The sequence below is a fragment of the Amyelois transitella genome, chromosome 20 (assembly GCF_032362555.1).
Source record: "Amyelois transitella isolate CPQ chromosome 20, ilAmyTran1.1, whole genome shotgun sequence".
NCBI lineage: Eukaryota > Metazoa > Arthropoda > Insecta > Lepidoptera > Pyralidae > Amyelois > Amyelois transitella.
This window is the reverse complement of record NC_083523.1, coordinates 7,844,134-7,865,980: the sequence shown is the minus strand read 5'-3', so window position 1 is coordinate 7,865,980 and position 21,847 is coordinate 7,844,134. Positions and strand designations below refer to the sequence as shown.

The following is a 21,847-nucleotide window of genomic DNA, read 5'->3' as shown; positions in this document are numbered from 1 at the left end:
TTCATTAGGTACGAGTATTCCGTCAAATAAATAAAAGTTGTTAGTAAAGCTAGGCTCCTTTTTTTCTCAAAAGCTTAACCGTTCGCTTTGTGCCCGTTTCTATGCCATAGCTCAATCACGATTGTATCGAAGCTTTCATCCAGGATTATCCCGTAACAAAAGCTCGCACTAAAAACATAGCTCCGTAAATTTTAAAGGCCGAAAGTGCTCTCTTTAATTGGCCTCCGAACTTTGAAAATCCCATGAATTATACAGAACGTGGATCTAAAAGCTTTTACGCTGAAGCATTGGAGAATATAAAATAAGTTATGACATTTCGAAAAAACGACAAAATAGCGACCGACGAAAAACCGTTGCGCAATATTTAGAAAAGTAATAAAAATTTCTATTTATTAAGTTTTTTAGTATGACCTTGAATTTTATTCGTTTCCTGTCCATGATATCCCGGAATATAAGATACATTATAAAAATAGACTTACACATATGATTCAGGCTTGACCGCCATAAAGGGAAGATTTTCCCTTTATATGAGGCTAGCTGTTATGCCTGGGGAACTGCGGCTCCAATTATGGTGAATCGGAAGTTGTATTTATGTTCTAATTCGTGAAATCTTTGCTTGCGCGATTTAGCATACGCGCTGTGATACTGTCGCTATAGACTCTGCTATTGGTTGAGCGCGCTGTAGTGTCATCGTTGATTGGTTTAATGGCGAGTTACGTTTGAGCAGTAGCCATCTTTGACATAATTTTAAAATTAAATTGATATTCTAAGATTCACTACACGGGCATATCGCAGAATGCTATCTCTTCCTTAAATAAAATCTGTTTAAGAAAAAAAAAGTGGTTCCAGGGGAAAGAGGTGACAGGCTGCTAGCTAATAACCTAATAGAAGAATGCAAAGTACATAACTCTTTTCCTTAGCGGACTCTTACACTCTGCGAGAGAAGACAAGCAGCTGTAAAATAAACACTACACAAACTAATTGTTAGCGAACTTTCCGCAATTTTTTACCTTTTGAGAATACTTTTCGATGTCAATAAGCTACGTCAGATACAAAAATAAAAGGTACTATCGCAAAAAGACAATGTTTTACATCGGACAGTCCCTAAAGCACTCCGCTTAATGAAATATAAATAACGCTTCAACAATACATTAGGTACAGTGAATGCAAAGGGAGAGTGGAATTATATGTATTTGTAACTGTTATATTGTTCACGAGTCCGTTCTTGGGATTCTTTTTTAGGCGATGGGCTAGCAATCTGTCACTATGTGAATCTCAATTCTATCGTTAAGCCAAATAGCTGAACGTGGCCATTCAGTGAGTGAAGACTGTTGGCTCTGTCTACCCCGCAAGGGAGATAGACGTGACCATATGTATGATGTAACTGTTATATTGTTCACGAGTCCGTTTACCGTAATGGTTTGCTAAAAAACCTGACCCCCTTTGAAATGGGGGGGGGGGGTGGAGAGAGGGGGGGGGATAATTTTTTTTATACTATTTAAGTTAGACCTAACCTTAAATATCTAAGAAAACAGCATTCAAATTGGTGCAATAGTTTTGGCGTTATTCGTGTACAGACATCATACAGACAGACAGACCGAAAGACAGAAATTCTAAAAATCACATTAATGGTTTCTACTGGTCTATTAGGTATCTTTAATTATTATTACTTAATATATTAATTTATAAACTATTTTATGAAATGTATGTATGGATATGTAACATAAACTCGCGAAGTGAAACTTATTTTGTAAGAAATTAGGTTTAACCCATGACTGAGGAAAGTAGTGAGAAAGCATACATAAAATCACTACTCTTTTCTGGAGGGGTAGACAGAGACTACATCTTCCCACTACCCACGACCATGCACATTTTCTCCTCAACCAAATCATAATTCTAATCATGAAAGCTCGTCGGTGTAAAGTACTCTTTACCTATTAAACATACAAATACATATAAATATACATACAAATTAGCACGTCTATATATCTTGCACGGTAGACAGAGTCTTGAGAAGACTGAAAGGCAACGTTCAGCTGTATGTCTTAATGATGAAATTGAGATTCAAATAGTGACAGGTTGCTAGCCCTTCCCCTACAAGAAGGATCCCGAGTTTATTAGCCTATATCCTTACTCGCTTTTTACGACATACATGGGAAAGAGATGGGGTGGTTTTTTAGTCGCCTTATACGACATCTCTGGGAAATACATGGAGTCCTATCCTAAAATGCCGAAAACCATGCGGCATTAAACTTTACAATAAAAATGATAACTTTAAAGCCACATTTGTTATCACTCACTTTACATTATTGAGCTAGGCGTGTAAAACGGTTTTTATGTTATTAAAGATAAAAGATATAACAAAAAGTCACGCAAACCTGCACAAAGTCAGGACATTGACCTTTGTATTAAGGTATAAATGAATTTTTTATAACATCATGTAGTCATACCTTTATAACTGAGACGTGGTTTTGTATTTAAGTATGCTTTTTGTACAGAAATGCTAGAACATTAACTAAAAGACATTTAAATAAGTACATACATACATATAATTGTAAATCGTGTGTAGCAAATCAAATCAAATAAATGAATTATCTATCTATCTATCTATAATCACGTCTATATCACTTGCGCAGTAGACGGAGTCAACGGTCTTCAAAAGACTGAAAGGCCACGTTCAGCTGTTTAGCTTAATGATAGAATTGAGTTTCAAATAGTGACAGGTTGCTAGCCAATCGCCTGCAAGAAGAATCCCAAGTTTATAAGCCTATCCTTACTCGCTTTTTACGACCTACATGGGAAAGAGATGGGGTGGCCCTATTCTTTTTTATATCGGTGTCGGGAACCACACGGACATTCATACATAAATATTATAAACATGAGTGAGATGTGCAGAATAATTCTACCATTATTTATCTTAACGAACTAAGAAAAGGCATCTATTAATAAGTCTAGGTCAACCCTTTCGAGTTGCCAAGGAAAACTACATTAATTTTGAGCTAAAAGTTCAAATATTTGTAAAGTAAGCAACAGTTAATGAAAACCGATCCAAAGGGTTCCATTGTGAGCCTTTCAATTAATTCTGTTGAATCATTGAAAATTAATATTAAATAGAGTTTAAACATTGATACATACATACATATAATCACGTCTATATCCCTTGCGGAGTAGACAGAGCCAATAGTCTTGAAAAGACTGATAAGCCACGTTCAGCGTTTTGGGTTCATGATAGAATTGAGATTCAAATAGTGACAGGTTGCTAACCCATCGCCTAAAATAATCCCAAGTTTATAAGCCTATCCCTTAGTCGGCTTTTACGGTATACATGGGACCAGGATGGAGTGGTCCTATGCTTTTTTTTATTGGTGCCGAGAACCACACGGCACTATAAACATTGATATGTACCGTTTTTCCACTATTAAGGCAAAGGGCAAATGGTGGGTTTTATGACGGTTAAGATTGGATGCCAAACATACGTATACATGTGCTCTTACGGTGAGGAAAAACATCGTGAGGAAACCTGCACATTCAGGAAATTGGATGTGTAACTATACGGGTTAGGCAGAATTAATAACGTTATTATTAATTTAATCAGAAACAATCATTTATGCAGATAACTGCAAAGGTTGAGTAGGTCAGATGAGAGTCGCTTCGTGTAAAAACCTGACTAAATCCAGGATCGATGGTCAAAGGCATAACCCCGGGTTCCTCTCTAAAAAGGTGAGGATGCAACTGAGACTAAAGCCAGGAGGAAGACATAATTATATACATACATATAATCACGTCCTTATCCCTCATGATGGGGTTGACATTAAAATAGTGCCAGGTTGCCAGCCTATCTATCCCCTACAAGAAGAATCCTAAGTTCATAAGCTTATCACTTATTCGCCTTTTACGAAATCCATAGGAAAGATAGATAGATAGATAAAACTCTTTATTGCACCATTAGAGTAAAACATACAAAACAACACAAAGCAGATATAGATGGTACAAAGGCGGACTTATCGCTAAAGCAATCTCTTCCAGTCAACCTTTGGGTGGAAGGAGAGAGATATAGAGAAGATATAGAGTAGTTGTATTCAAAAGTGCCAAAAACCACACGACATTAACACCATAATGTTTCATTTAAATTCAAAAATATTTTCATGCAAACTGTTCGGTTTGTAAATAACTTCAAAAACGAATTTACATTCCTTTTTACGTAACTACTGATAAAATAAAAGAGGTGACAAGAATTTCCCGCAAACTCTAGAATATTCCATTCCGCGCGGATTCTGAGAATCTTGTTAAAACTTGTGGGCCCTGGAAACCGTAAAAGGTTACACAAATTTAGTGCAAATAAAGTTCTTGAATGTGAATTTTTGCTTATTTTTGTACGAGTACCGTGTGGTCTTTGGCACTTCAGAATAGGACCACTCTATCCCTTTCCTATGAATGACGTCAATTACGCTTAACTTGGGATTCTTCTTATAGGCGATGGGCTAGCAACATAACATTTTTTGAATCTCAATTCCATCACAAGTCATCTGAACGTGGCCTTTAGTTTTTTCAGTTCGAGACTATTGGCTTTGTCTACCCCTTAAGGGAAAAAGACGTGATTATATGTATGTATGTTGCTAAGGTTAGTGCACATATAAAACGGATAGTGTGTGGTCTATAATTCAGACCTGTGATCCTAAACTTTACGGCTTTTGGTATAAATGTCAATTTGAAAAGATGAGAATGGGTTTGTTTTATGAAGTACTAACTTTTGTGCGGGGCTTCGCTCCCGTGGGAAATTCCAGTCAAAATGTAGCCTATGTCACTCTCTGTCTGCCCCGTAAGGGATACAGACGTGATTGTTTATGTATGTATCAAACAGTATATTAAAGTTGAGCTTTGTAGTGTGAGTAGTGACAGGTTGCTAGCCCATCGCCTAAAAGAAGAATCCCAAGTTTATAAACCAATCCCACAGTCACCTTTTACGACATCCATGGGAAAGAGATGGAGTAGTCCTATTCTTTTTTCTATCGGTGTCGGGAACCACACGGCACAACCTAACCTAACCTAACCTTAGCAAAATGTTGGATATTCTGTCCTCAAATACAGTTGGTCGCATTAGTTAGGAACTCCTTGATCACTGACCGTAAACTGTGTTCCCACGTTAACTAGGTAAACTTGTCTATCCCTAGAATCTAGATATCTATCTAGACTAGATATAGACCTTTACTTTAAACTCTTAGATGTTGAGCGTAATAAGCTATTAGAAATTCGAATAATAAATTCAACATAAATACGTACATATAATCACGTCTATATCCCTTGCGGGGTAGACAGAGCCAACAGTCTTGAAAAATTGATAGGTCACGTTCAGCTATTTGGCTTTAAGATAGAATTGAGATTCAAATAGTGACAGGTTTTTAGCCCATCGCCTAAAAGAAGAATCCCAAGTTTATAAGCCTACCCCTTAATCGACTTTTACGACATCCATGGGAGAGAGATGGCGTGCTCCTATTCTTTTTTCTATTGGTGCCGGGAACCACACGGCTTATAAATTCAACTGTCTTTTAAATACAAACATAATTATGAGCATGTCTATATCCCTTGCGGGGTAGACAGAGCCAACAGTGTCGAAAAGACCAATAGGCCACGTCAAGCTGTTTTGCTTAGTGATAGAACTGAGAGTGCAGCGTAGATAGGGTGCAGTGATCGTGGCAAGTGGAAAGATGTAGTCTCTGCCTACCTCTCCGGGAAAGAGGCGTGATTTTATATATGTATGTTATGTATGCAGGTTGCTAGCCCATCGCCTAAAAGAAGAATCCCAAGTTTATAATCGTAATGTTCCTATTCCTTTTACTATTGGTGCCGGGTACCACACTTTTGAATACTTATATAAAATAGGACACTGATCGACATATACATACATAAAATCACGCCTCTTTCCCGGAGAGGTAGGCAGAGACTACCTCTTTCCACTTGCCACGATCTCTGCATACTTCATCCACATTCATTACTGAACGACTGAGATAATAAATCCCAAATATATTAAGCCTATCTCTACTACTTTTCACTACACATATCAGAGAAGTACTATACATATTTTAGTTAAGAATTTCATTATTCTGCCCACACTTTGCTAGTGACGTAATAAAAAAAGAGAGCAAGCGACCGCTAACGAACCGAAGAAGCTAACTTAATTTATTATCATAGTATATGTATGTAACCGCCGAGCTTGCATGAAGAGAGTTATGAATGTGGATGAAGCGAAGGAAGTATGCAGAGATCGTGGCAAGTGGAAAGAGGTAGTCTCTGCCTACCCCTCCGGGAAAGAGGCGTGATTTTATGTATGTATGTATGTATGTATAATATAATGAAGCTCTCCACATTTTGATCAGTAATTTCAGAGATACTCGGCGTTATGTTAATCAGTCTCATCATTCTCACAATCTATTTCAGGTTGAATGGAATATGCCGTGTGGTTCCTGGCACTAGAGAATGAGACCACTCCATCTCTTTCCCACGGATTTCGTAAAAGGCGATTAAACGGGATAGATTAATATCTTTGGGATTCTTATTGTAGGCGATGGGCTAACAACTTGTCACTATTTGGATCTCAATTCCTTTATAAAGCTAAACGTGACCTTTCAGTATTTTCAAGACTGTTGACTCTGACTACCTCGCAAATGATAAAGATGTGACTATGTATTTCTATGTATTTATACATATGTATGTAAGAAGATATAGTGACAGGAATAACATAGGACCTATAATAAAGCGAAATACACACTAAAATTTTACATACATATGGTCACGTTTATATACCTTGCGGGGTAGACAGAGCCAACAGTCTTGAAAAGACTGAATGGCCGCGTTCAGCTATTTGGCTTAATGATAGAATTGAGATTTAAATAGTGACAGGTTGCTAGCCCATCGCCTAAAAAAAGAATTCCAAGTTTGTAAGCCTATCCCTTAGTCGCCTTTTACGACATCCATGGGAGAGAGATGGAGTGGTCCTATTCTTTTTTGTATTGGTGCCGGTAACCACACGGCAGGCACTAAAATTTTACCAAAAAAAAAATTTTATCTGCCTTATTCAATTACCAATCGAAATGTAACAAGGTCATAAACATAAGTGTCTTGATCGGTAAAACATTTAAGGGTTACCCTAACACATCGAAAGTAGTTATTAAGGAAATGGCTCTCAATATATTCCACCAGTAAAAGGTGCTGAGAGATTTACAGCCCTACTTTTTATATTAATACCTTCTCTTGTCGAAAACAAATAATTTATTACCGGATGAAATATTTCTTCCATGCTGGTCGGGGTTAGCGTAGCATGCGCGATGCCGTTTTTATCGCGCGGTAAATTATCGCTGTTTAGCTTTATCGCGCGATTAACTATCGCTATTTTGCTTCATTTCGCGATAAAAAAATTGTCATGCCATGCCATGATGTCCCCGCATTGGTAGCGAATAAATAATATAGTATGTGCCGGCTGCATACATTTTCGTTGATATGGTTCTATTAATATATATGTATCTGTCTACCATCTTTAGTCCCGGTTGCATCCTCACCACTCTGGGGAGGAGCCCGGGGTATTCCTATGACCACGGATCCTGGATTGGGTGAGTCAGGTTTTTACAAGAAGCGACTCCCGTCTGACCACCGCGACCTTTGCAGGGGAACCTAACCCGTATTGGATCGATCATGGTTACACATCAAGTTGCCTGAATGTGCAGGTTTCCTCACGATGTTTTCTCTGACCGTAAGTGTATGTGTATATATATATATATATATACCTGTGTTATATATAAATTGGACGACATAAAACGAAATATTTAACTTTAACAATAAAACCTTTTTGAGTTGACGCCTACATGCAACGACACGAAGGGTATCATTTTACGAGATAAGCACATACAGACATACAAAGAGAGTATAATGTTAACAAAGGGTGCCCGTTTACTACGATGACACAGGATAATTTAATATTACCCTTTTCCGGATATCATAAAAGCCGAATTTTGTATATTTTTATAAGAGCGTTTATAGTGATTTTAGAGACGTTGACTTAGTTAAAGTTTTCAATAATTTTGTGTATATGTTAGTGGATTAATTGTTAACTTTTATTAAAATAACTTTGTTAATTCTTCTACTTTTATTTTTTCCAAGACGACCCTGGAAGAGATTGCATTTACGATAAGGCCTTTTTTATTGTTTATTTTTTTGTGTCGTTTTTGTTTTTTTTTTTTGCGCAAAAAGTGTTTTTACATTATTTCGTGACTTTAATTTAAAAAGTGAATTATTTGTAGAAACTTAAATCTTGCATAATTTAACGTAGCTTCTTTTTTTCATATTATAAAAAAATTCATTTATTCATAAAGCATAAGAGTTTTCAAAGTAAATTTTTGAGGGCTTATATTTTGTACAAACTCAGAATAAATCCGCTTCGCAAAGAATGATAAAAGTTTTGCTCATGAATCACTTGGTATTTTTCGTAAATACGCGTACCGCATGAAAAGTTCAGTAGATCTTGATTTTACCGCGGCACAGACAGACTAATGTGCCGTTTGGTTATTGCCACTTTCCATAGAATTTCCATAGAACGCTCTTTCCATAGATGTTTTTGGCTACTCTTATCTCAACTAATGTTAAAATGCGAAAGTACGTTAATATTCAATTCCTGGTTAATTTGCGAAAAAATACAAAAATAAAAGGAATACCTACTCCACCTCTTTCAGAATGATGTCGTAAAAGGCGACTAAGGGATAGGTCTACAAACTTGAATTCCTTTTTAGGGCGGTGGGCTAGCCAACTGTCACTATTTGAATCTCAATTATATCATTAAGCCAAATAGCTGAACGTGGCCATACAGTCTTTTCAAGACTGTTGGCCCTGTCTACCACGCAAGGGATATAGACGTGACCATATTTATGTATGTACCTATGTATGTTGATTTGCGAAAAAAATATGCATTCTTTTGTACGAGGCGCTAAAATCCAGCGTGTAGGTGACGCTTAATTTGGGCGGGCGAAGCTGCAGATAAATCCTAGTAGGTATTTGATAAAAAGAAGGGCCTCGTGCATAAACGAGACCCAACTAAGACAAGAATTAGGAGAATGATGGTGATTTTTATTAAAACTAGCGACTTAATACGCATCTCAGGGGATATACAACTTCCCTAATGAATCATTCGGGCTTTCGTCGGAAACTGTAACAAAAGTTCAGTAAAATGGATATTATATACATAGATTGATTGATTGATTTATTTATCTTGTAAATAAATTTCACCAATGCGCAGCTGAAGTTAAGATATCTGCTAATATAAATTGAATACATACATACATATAATCACGTCTATAACCCTTGCGGGGTAGACAGAGCCTACATTCTTTTAAAGACTGATAGGTCACGTTTAGCTATTTGGCTTAAATAAATTGAATCGGCGGTGAAAATTCAATTTTTCAATAACGCAACGCTATATCAGATTAGAAACAAGTGCAACTCCATTAAACAGAAATAATACAAATATTTACATAATTATCTATTACTTTATATTAATTGATAAATCGCGTGGTGCCCGACAGTTTACATAGCTAAGTTATCAAGTAGTAATTTTACATTTATACAGACATTCATATAACTAAAAGCATTATGCAGTATGTTATTACGCTATAACAAATCCAAATAAAAAAAAAATATTTAATTTGCATAATAAGAGTCTTGAAAGTATATAACAGATCATCATATTAACCCTTTCGGATATTGCAAATATTTATATGTATAATTAGACATACTATATAAAACTAATTGATACCTATAGGTGCTTAGTATCTTAATATAATTTAACGTAAGTAGGTACTAAAGACTTGGAATCTAACTAGAATTATGTAAACCTAGTATTGCACAACCAACTTTACTTGATACCTATCAATTTTTTTTTTATTTTTAGACTGGCAACCTTTTAAAAGTACATAGATACATAAAAAGATTCATCACATACATGAAATTCTATCATTAAAATATCTAACTATTTCCTTTCGAACCTAATAATCATTGGCTTTGTCAAAATTGTGTTTTTTTTTGTGTGTATCCAAAATATTTCTGCAATCTTTTTAACCGATTTCGAAGGAAAAAGGCGGTTCTCAGTTTGACCGGTATGTATGTAGGTTTGTCTGCGATTATCTCGCGTAAAGCTGAACCGATTTTGTTGAGGTTTTCAGACAAGTGTTTTTACACTAAGGTAAAGGTTTTCGAAATTTAACCGACTTCAAAAAAGAAGGATTTCGATTGGAGGCGGTTCTATTTTTTTTCACTAAAGTTATTATGCCTATGAGGATCAAATAAATAGTACTTTCTGTACAAATTCTATAATCAAATTGCTAATGTGTACATTGATCGAAATGATAATTACACTCAGAGGCATAATTACTCGTTCACCAATGCCAAACACAATATTCCCTGCGGTGTGGCGAAATGATATACACTGTTATTAACTAAGAGATTTGCATATTATTAAATCGGATAAATTCAGGTAAAGGATTAATGTTAAATAATTTTTGTAAAAAGAGAACCGTCTCCAATCGATATCCTATTATTTTGTCGTTTATTAAATTTCTAAAATTTTCCTCTGAGTGTAACAAGTACTTTCCTGTAAACTGCATCAAAATCGGTTCAGCGAAACGCGAGATAATGGCGGACAAACAAACGCACTGAGAACCATTTTTGTGAGGTCGAGTAATTAAAGAAAATACTCCACCAGTGTCTTTCGATGTCGTGGTATGAAGACAGTATCCCTTACGGGGTTAACAGAGCCACTAGTATACTATACTCGAAGGTCACATTAGCTGGATGGTTAATTGATGGAATTAAGATTCACAGATAGTGAGAGTTTGCTGGCCCATAGCCCAAAAAAAGTAACCCCAGTATAAAAGACTTACCATTGGCTTTTACAATCTGCGTGGGATGAGAAGCAGGTGGTATTTTTTATATATAATACACACATACAAATAATCACGTTTATATCCCTTGCGGGGTAGACAGAGCCAACTGAAAATACTGATAGGCCAAGTTCAGCTATTTGGCTTTAAGATAGAATTGAGATTCAAATTGTGACAGGTTGCTCGCCTAAAAGAAGAATCCCAAGTTTATAAGCCTACCCCTTAGTCGCCTTGGGAGGGAGATGGAGTGATCCTATTCTTTTTTCTATTTTTATTTTATTAGTTATTCTGGCATACAGCAAGGCACGAGTACAGATATACATTCAGTCAGAAAAGTATCGGGAATGGATTATTTATTTATGGTTCCAAATTAAAATTTTTGTTTTTTTTTTTGTTGTTGTTAGATTGGCACAACTGTTTTCCATTTTGGCGCGGAGTTTGAGTTGCATCTGTTGTTTACATTAAATACAGTGCTATTTTTAGTTATATCATATCTAGTGTGTATTGCTAATTTCATAATGGATAAAAACATCGAACAAAGAGTTTGTCTTAAATTTTGCATTGCCAATGGAATATCGTGTTCGGAGTCACTGAAAATGTTACAGAAGGCTTACGGTGAATCGACTTTATCAAAAACTCGTGCTTATGAGTGGTACAAAGCGTTCAAAAGCGGTCGAGATGTGATGGAAGATTTGCCTCGCTCTGGTAGGCCATCAACGTCTGCAACTGAAGTTAACATCGCAAAAGTGAAGGAAATAGTGACTGAAAATCCTCATTCAACTTTGAGAGAGATAGCCACCGAACTTTCTGTATCTCACGAGTCGATCCGTACCATTTTAACTAGTAATTTGGGTATGAAACATGTTGCCGCTCGGCTAGTCCCAAAAGACCTGAATTTTTTTCAAAAACTCAATCGCATGAGAGTCGCTGAGGACATGCTAGAACGAGTCAATTCCGACCCAACATTCATGAAACGCATTGTTACTGGTGACGAGACGTGGGTTTACGAGTTTGACATGCAAACTAGTCAACAAGCTTCGGAGTGGCGCCTTCCAACTGAACCGAAACCGAAAAAACCACGCCAAAGTCGTTCAAAAGTCAAAGTCATGTTGACTGTTTTTTTGACTATCGCGGTGTTGTGCACTCGGAATTCTTGCCGGAAGGTCAAACGGTAAATAAGGAATATTATTTGAGTGTTATGCGGCGTTTAAGAGAGCAAATCCGACGAAAAAGGCCAGATTTGTGGAAAGAAAATTCTTGGATTTTGCACCATGATAATGCACCTTCGCACAAGGCCATCATTGTGAACGAATTTTTAACCAAACACTCAACAAATACCATCGAGCAACCACCATATTCACCAGATATGGCTCCAGCCGACTTTTTTCTTTTTCCTAAACTCAAATTACCACTTCGTGGCACCCGTTTTCAATCGGTAGAAGACATAACAGAGAATTAGCGGCGAGAACTGACCTCAATTCCGGAAACAGCGTTTAAAAAATGTTTTGATGATTGGATTATTCGTTGGCGTAAGTGTATCGTTTCTAAAGGAGCATATTTTGAAGGTGATAAAAAAAATTTGGATGAATAACAAACAGTTTGTGTATTATTGATCTTTTCCTGCTACTTTCTTGACAGAGTAGTACATACATACATACATAAAATCGCGCCTCTTTCCCTATATCTAAGATATACATACATATATTATGCAGAAACCACATGATCAAACGTCAGCGTTGTGTTCTATGATTCATCGTTGTTTACATCCAAGTTATTACATTATCCGATGGATTTATATCTAAGACGTTTCGGAATATGTACAATTTTATGTTTATTCGGAAGACAGTAATGAAGTTGATATGTCGGTCAGTCAGTACCTAAGTATCCTTTTTATATAATTATATATTTAACTAGCTGTGCCCGCGACTTCGTCCGCGTGGTATAGTTATTTTGGGCATCATTGAAGTCCTCAAGGATGAATAATTTTTCTCTTTTTTCATCATTTTCCATTATTTCTTCGCTCCTAATAGTTGCAGCGTGATGTTATACTTATAGCCTAAAGTCTTCCTCGATAAATGGTCTATTCAACGCAAAAAGAATTTTTCAATTCGAACCAGGAGATTACTGAGATAAGCGCGTTCAAACAAACAAACAAACTCGTCACCTTTATAATATTAATACTAATATTATAAAGGTGACGAGTTTGTATCTATACAGATATGTATGCGTTTATAGCCAGCATTATGCTTAAGGGGGATCATCTCATTATTGTACCTACGTATATATGTATATACTTGCTAGAGGTATGGTGTTCATTTGTATATGAAATCTTTAACACTCTTCTTCACTCCCGTGTGAATTTCGGTATAAAAAATATATGAGATATTTAAGTACATAACTTACAATGTTATTCTTGTTAAACCCGTACACCAAATTTCATCAAAATCCGTCTAATAGATTTTGCGTGAAAGAGGCCACGTTCAGCTATTTGGCTAAATGATAGAATTGAGATTCAAATAGTGACAGGTTGCTATTTCATCGCCTGAATGAAGAATCCCAAGTTTATAAGCATACCCCTTAGTCGCCTTTTACGAAATCCATGGGAAAGAGATGGGAGTGGTCCTACCGGGAACCACACGGCACGGCTTTACTGAACAGATGTATATTTCGCTTCTTGTTCATAAAACAGAAAGAATAACGTTTATTATTCTACGTACAAGTATATTGTGTTATTTCTTATGAAACTACAATGCCACGCAATACCCTAACTCTAATATAATTAACGTTCGGATAAACTGATAAACGTTGTGGGCTTATAATAAGCCCACAACGTTTGTGTCGAGAAATAACGGTGAGACGGTAACAAAAGCACAAACATAGCAATAATACTAACAGAAACTAAAAGTAAATAAAATAGGTAGAATATTAGGATTGTAGGTATGCTAAAATTACCGTGTGGTTCCCGGTACAAATAGAAAAAAGTATAGGCACCACTCCGTCTCTTTCCCATGGATGTTGTAAAATGCGACTAAGGGATAAGCTTATAAACTTGGGATTCTTCTTTTTGGCGACGGGCTAGCAACCTGTCACTTTATATGAATCTCAATTATATAAGTGAGCCAAAAAGCTGAACGTGGCTTATCAGTCTTTTCAAGACTGTCGGCTCTGTTTTCCTCGCAAGGGATATAGACGTGATTATATGTACGTATGTATGAACAAAGTATTTACCTAACGTTTGTTCCGTTTACGCTTTCCCTGGAGAGGACAAGGGGGTCCGGCTGTGTATATTTGCATTTAAATAATTAAAGCCGTGTAGTTCCCGGCACCAATACAAAAAAGAATAGGATCACTCTATCTCTTTACCATGGATGTCGTAAAAGGCGACTAAGGAATAGGCTTACAAACTTGGGATTCTTTTTTAGGCGATGGGCTAGCAACCTGTCACTATTTGAATCTCAATTCTATCATTAAGCCAAATAGCTGAACGTGGCCATTCAGTCTTTTCAAGACTGTTGGCTCTGTCTACCCCGCAAGGGATATAGACGTGACCATATGTATGTATAATTAAAGACCTACGATAAAAATAGAATGCTACAGCCAAAAGGCTGGCTTCCAAAGGCCCCAGTGGGCCAAGGGCGCTGAAACAGGTCAAATTTACATGGTCGATACAGTTTCTTACACGACTGCTCGAATATGGTGTGTTAATCTTATGTAATTTGCCGTGTGGTTCCCGGCACCATTAGGAAAAAAGAATAGGACCACTCTCCACCACTTTGCCATGGATGTCGTAAAAGGCGACTAAGGGATAGGTTTATAAACTTGGGATTCTTCTTTTAGGCGATGGGCCAGCAAACTGTCACTATTTGAATCTCAATTCTATCATTAAGCCAAACAGCTGAACTTGGCCTATCAGTTTATTTAAGACTGTTGGCTCTGCCTACCCCACAAGGGTTATAGATGTGATTATATGTATGTATGAAATGTATCTTTTGTAATAGAGGAAACGTTTGGAGGGAAACCTTTTGGAGGGAAAACTCATATTAGATCTTGGTTATACATCCAGTTGCGTGAATGCCTAACAATATTATGCTTCTGCATAAGAGCATCGGTTAACACACCAACTAATGTAGGTACCTCAGAAAAAAGTAATTCTTACAATAACCGAGGTAGGATTCTCACTTTCTTATATCATCTTCTAAAAAAAAAAAACATTATTTGTGTTAAATAGATACCTTTATCAAAACGTTTACTTAATCCTAGACTAAATAGTTAATCCTAAGATACATCACCACGGCTTATTCTTCGGCCAAGGTCTTCCTTTGTTAGTGCTCTAGTTCATGCGTCAATCTAATCTAGGCTCTGCTGAACTGATATACTCTATTTAGTTAATTAAATGGAAGATTATATATACCAAGCAGTTGAACGTGACCTTTCAGTCTTTTGATGGTTCTGTCTACCCCGCAAGGGATATAGACGTGACTATATGTATGTATGTATGTCATACTAAAAAGTATAGTCGCTATATGTTATGATCTTAACATACATAAGCAAATAAATAAATAATTTAATAATAAAAAGTCCTCCCCTATTTTTAGTACCAAGAACAAAATCATGAGTCGATAGGAAAGTCATATTACACTGTAAGTCACTATAAGTCTGTAGGCAACCTTCTTGGTATACGCCATAGCAACGGTAAATATTAAATAACTTAATAACTATACTTTCTACGAGTCTATGGACTGCCTGTGTCGATATTCCCAGACAGCTCTTCGAGAACATTCAACAGTTAAATAAATGGCTATCTCTTGGATAGTAACGTAATGTAACAACTCCGACTTCATCGTCGCTTACCATCAGGTGAGATGAAAGACAAATGCTTAATCCAATATTGAATTTAAAAAAAGAATAATGTCTTTAAGATGGGAGGTGTGGTTTTTTTTTTGTTAAAATACTTTACAGAAAACATATGGATAGAGTATAATAGAATACGACATTTTTTTAAATTGTTATTTTCAACATAATAGCCGACATAAAATTTCGAAAGAGATCACGTTATAATGAGATTAAAAAATATCGTGGCGTATTTTATTTTTAGAAAAATATGAATGAACGAACCCACTAACGAATATCTCATTATATATTCTACCCACGTATGGATTACCGAAAATAACGTTACAAAAGGAATGTTTTGATACAGGCATATTATTTTAATAACGCAAACTAGCGTGGGCATCGGTAATAAATTATTCATGAATGAAAATCAATATTATCGGTTTGGCATTTCGTATATGTGCGTTTAGGTTTATAGAACTAGACTATAACATATATTTAATAATAATATGTTATTATTACATATGTATATACATACTACACCTTGGCTTAAAAGCCTACCCCTTAGTCGCATGTTATTACTATTTATAAAGACGAATTTTTATGGAATCGGACACGTTCTGACTAAAAGTCGCTTCAAGAGTACCCGAAACTGAAGCGAAAGACGTATCCAGAGATCGTGGCAAGCGGCAAGATGTAGTCTATGCCTACCCCTCCGGGAAAGAGGCATGACTTTATGAGAGCGAGAGAGCTTATACATATATATAATATGAGATATTATATTGATTAGTTGGTAAATGTTGTTCTGTCCAATCAGTAAGGAGTAAAGTATTTTATTTTATTAAAAAAAAAAATAAAAAAAAAAAATAACAGCCAATTATTTTCAAATAACATGCATCGTCAAATGCTAACAAAAACTCATAACAACGCACACGTTCGTCAAAAAATAACAGAAAAATATTCACAATATGTTTCGTCAAAATTGTTTAGTTGGTTGGTAAAGGTTCGTTTATATATACACATCTATACTAATATTATAAAGCTGAAGAGTTGCGTTTGTTTGAACGCGCTAATCTCAGGAACTACTGGTTGAAATTGAAAAATTCTTTTTGCGTTGAATATACCATTTATTATGTGTCAGAATCGCGGGTGTACCTCACGGATTTAAATATCTGTTTTGGATTAAAAACGTACCTGATGTGTACTTCTGTGTACCTATTCTAAAATTCTGTGTACCTCCTTCTATGTAAAGATTTTTAAATAAAATAGGTACACCCGCCATCCTGACGTCAGGACCACGGGTGTACCTCTAGTTAGCATCTGAGGTAAGTAAACTGTTATGTAGATTTGGTACCTCTTGTGTACCTGCAGAAACAAATATTAAATAAATAAAAAATATTAAGGGTACTGAGAAAATCATCAAATAAAATAAAATCCCCTGGCATCAGTCTCGAAGATACACAGTTAATATACACTGCCACCGGGCTATAAATCGCCCAACCGACGGACGGAGGACATTAATTTTTTCAATGTCGCCGTAAGAAGGTTAAGTTCTATTTTTACGACATTATGTCGTAATATCTAAGAAAATATAGTGCACGAAGTTAAGCTAAACTAAGGCGGTATCCGAATTTGTCGCTAGGGAGGAATAAAAGCTAGATTATAACGAAACAGGGATAAATATGCTAGATTATAATGAAGTGATGTGCCGTGTGGTTCCCGGTACCAATTAAAAAAAAAAGAATACGACCACTCCTTCTGTTTCCCATGGATGTCGTAAAAGGCGACTAAGGGATAGGCTTATAAACTTGGGATTCTTCTTTTAGGCGATGGCCTAGTCAACCTGTCACTATTTGATTCTCAATTCTTACATCAAGCCAAAAAGCTGAGCGTGGTCAATCAGTCTTTTCAAGACAGTTGGCTCTGTCCAGCCGGTAAGGAAAATAGACGTAACTGTATGTATGAATATTATAATGAAGTACTACATAGTACACTAATACATAAGACGTCTTAATGCCTTTCGGGGTAGAGAGAGCCTTGAGACAGCTAACTTTAGCTGGTTGGCTAATGATAAAATTGAGATTTAAAAGTCACAGGTTGTCATCCTATCTCCTAAAGTAACGCTAACTTTACGCTTTTCACACACTGTATCATTAGATTATTATATATATATTATAAAAATAAATTAAAAAATATATTGGAAAAATTACCGAGCTTTCTGGTCCTGCCTTCACCCGGCAACCTATTTATATAATTCAATTTATACCTACATATATCTTTATCCTTTGTGGGGTAGACAGAGTCAACAGTCTTTTAAAGACTTGTACGTTCAGGCTTTCTGATGGAATAGAGGTTCAAATAGTGACAGGTTGACAGCCCATCGTCTAAGAAAGGAATTCCAAGTTTATATCCCTAAGTCGCCTTTTACGACATCCATGGGAAAGATATGGTTCAATTCTTAAGCCGGATACCACACGCCGTATAATTCAAAATGCACTGAATAGTTTCCACGTTACTAAGAGACGTTATGTAAGTCTAGCCAGGAATATAAATAGATTGTATTGATTAGAGAGCTAACTTGACAAATCTAGACTTAGAAGCTCAGACTAAGTCTGATATCGTAAGAAAACATACAAACATACATAGCGCATGCCTTATGTTTGTTTATATGTTTATACTCACGTCCATATCACTTGCGAGGTAGACAGAGCCAACAGTGTCGAAAATACTGAAGGCTACGCTCAGCATTACGGTTTGATGATGGAATTGAGATTCAAATAGTGAGACAGGTTGCTAGCCCATCGCCTAAAATAAGAATCCCAAGTTTCTTAACCTAAATCTAAGTAGCCATTAATAATAATTTAGTTCAGAAAAAGTACATTACCACCGCGTAACAGACATTCATTGATGATATATTAATACGTGATCCCAGCCCTATTTTACGAGGTACTCATAAAATTGTCTCGCATGTTACAGCTCATAAACTTGTACGTAGGTACGTGACATAAAGCCTACGTTTTACTGCGAATGGAAACAATACGTATTTAATTATGAAAGGGGTTAATGAGCGAGAACGACAACTGCCGTCTCTTTTTAACTCATTGTCGTTATTCTTCTGATATTTCACCCACATCTATCTATAGTCGTTGTGCCGTGTGGTTCCCGGCACTAATAGAAAAAAGTATAGGACAACTCCATCTCTTTCCCACGGATTTCGTAAAAGGCGACTAAGGGATTGGCTTATAATCTTGGGATTCTCCTTTTAGGCGACGGGCTAGCAATCTGTCACTATTTGAATCTCAATTCTATCATTAAGCCGAACAGCTGAACGTGGCCTTTCAAGACTGTTGGCTCTGTCTACCCCGCAAGGGATAAAGACGTGAAGATATGTATGTATGTATGTCTATTTAGAGAGGAGCACGGATTGCGCCCGTGACCACGATTCTGGGTAAGTCAGATTTTTGCACAAGCGACTCCCGTCTGACCTTTGCAATTCAGGAAAACTTATTTAATGAAACCCTTAATAAATAATTTAATTATACCCCTATTTGATTATGGTTTTCATCCCGCTGTCTGGATGTGCGGATTTTCTCACGATTTCCCTGACCTTAGTGCGTCGGTTAGCGCTCAAACTAATGTATAATTCAGAAAAGGATATTTTCTGGTACTTAGCCTCGGTAGGATTTGAACCTAGCAGTGATTAATGATATAACAAAGTTAATGGGTATATGTTATCAATTGTGTTTAATAATTCATTTACACGTATCGACTTTTGATAATGAATTGTAATATTTCCGCAGAAAAAGTCGTCGGCTATAGATATTTGTATTAGCAGTTCAAAATTATTTATTTCCGTCGCAATACGACGTAGGTATCAAACGAAATTACGTCGTAAAAATCGAAGCCTATTGAATTATTTTCGAATGAATAAATAATGTTTTTGTGAGCTGAATAAACATTCACATTTTCTCAGAAACATAAATAAATTCCTTCAGACAACGTATTTCATTGAAATTGCTGCGAGGAGACGTCATTTACTGAGTGAATTTACCGTAAAAGTAATCTCATTAGTATCAGTCCCTTTTCGTAACGTAAGTTGTGTAGAACGAAATATAAAGGGAGATTGAAAAAGGTTTTTAGCACACTGAAAACATCTCCCTTGAAAACCTTTGTGCGTGCGAAGTGCTTTACTTGTTGATTATGTGCGCAACACGTAGATTCATTCTTTGTTCTAAAAATATATTAAAACATACTAAAATATTGTAATAGAAATTATAATAATACGTACTTTTATCTGTCAAACATAAGTATATTAAAATTTGACAAAGTATTTGAAGTGACATAAAAATATTACGCGTACAGTAAAAATACAACAGCGTTCTAAATTCAAATTCTTACCTGTGTTTTCAGCCAGTGGCCCGAAGCCCGATGGAATATTATCACGGTGTTATTTCAAATTGTCATTTAATGACTAAAAATATATATTTTTATCGCCGTGGTGTGCGCACCCCTTGGCGGTCGGGCCCGGACTGGAACGAAACGCTACAGAATTCCAGTTTGTACCTGTATCGTACTGTACCTGTTATTTTGTTGCTGAAGGCGGGGCTAGGGTGAAACGGAACAGCGTACGTACCTAGTATTTCGCAGCTCGATACTTCACTAAAGCTCGATTTGATGAAAATATCTACGTTATTGCGTTCCATATTAATATAAATTTGAATTATTTGAATCTCAATTCTATCATTAAGACATACAGCTGAATATAGCGTTTCAGTCTTTTCAAGACTGTTCCGTCTAACCCGCAAGTGATATAGATATGATTATATGTGTATTATATGTGTATGTATAAATTTCCTAGACTGTAAATTTTAAAGAAAACATATTTTATCTTTAGTTTAAGTGATTACAGTAAATAATATTTCAATCTATACATATAATAAAACAGTAAAAATATTTTTTCTGTACATTTAGTATTTTTGACTGAAATGGATAGAGGTACACTTAGAATGAATAAGAGAAAGCAAAAATTTTTTTTTGAATTTCTTGTCTGTCTGTATGTATGATCACGATTATCTCCGAAAGTACTGAACCGATTTACTTAAAACTTACACCAATTGCTTTGTTTTAACTCAGAAGAACATTTAAAGTTTGTTTCATCAAAATCGGTTCACTAAAAAAAAAGTTATCGACATTTGAATGAACTCAAGGCATCAGTTTGCCTGCAAATAAGTTATGAAATTAAAAATTCAAAGTTATTTATCATTATACGACAGCATTATACCTATAACATATAAATATAAGTGAAAGGCGACTAAGGGATGGGCTAACAAACTTGGGATTCTTTTTTAGGCGATGGGCGAGCAACCTATCACTTTTTGAATCTCAATTCTATCATTAAGTCAAATAGCTGAACGTGGCCATTCAGTCTTTTTAAGCCTGTTGGCTCTGTCTACCCCGCAAGGGATATAGACGTGACCATATGTATGTAGTCTACTTTAATTTCGCCATCAACGCAACGGCCTCGATGGTCCAGTGGTTAGCCTGTGAGACTGTGAAGTTGGCGGTCCAAGTTCGAATCCCAACAATTACAAGATATTTTTTTTTTTTGTATTGTTTGAGTATTTTATTTAAAAAAAACTGAAAATCAAAATACTACATAATATAATAAAACGGTAAAAATATTTTGTCTGTACATTTAATATTTTGACTGAAACGGATAGAGAATTTCTTTTTACATTTTTTGTCTGTCTATCTGTCTGTATCTCAAATTCAAATTCAAAATTCAAATTCAAAATTTTTATTCATTATTATAGGATACTATATATCTATACTAATATTATAAAGCTGAAGAGTTTGTTTTGTTTGTTTGTTTGTTTAAACGCGCTAATCTCAGAAACTACTGAACCGATTTGAATAATTCTTTCACTGTTAGATAGTCTATTTATCGAGGAAGGCTATAGGCTACATTTTATCCCGGATTTCCTACGGGAAACGTCAACAATGCAGGTGAAAGTTGAATGAGTCGGCCATCTGCGAGCTTTCCACGCGAACGCTGCGCAAACCAACAAAGACATTGTAAAACAATGTACTAAAGATGT

At 35.9% G+C, this 21,847-nt stretch overlaps 1 protein-coding gene across 1 annotated transcript in view; it reads right to left on the bottom strand.

Annotated features, from left to right (window-relative positions):
* LOC106131488 (IDLSRF-like peptide) overlaps positions 1-20,274 on the bottom strand; it is a 66,450-nt gene extending 46,176 nt beyond the window's left edge. The window contains exon 1 of the mRNA XM_013330601.2: positions 20,148-20,274. The gene's annotated coding sequence lies outside the window, so the exon portion shown is untranslated. The remainder of the gene's footprint in view (positions 1-20,147) is intronic.
* Positions 20,275-21,847: the final 1,573 nt, after the last annotated feature.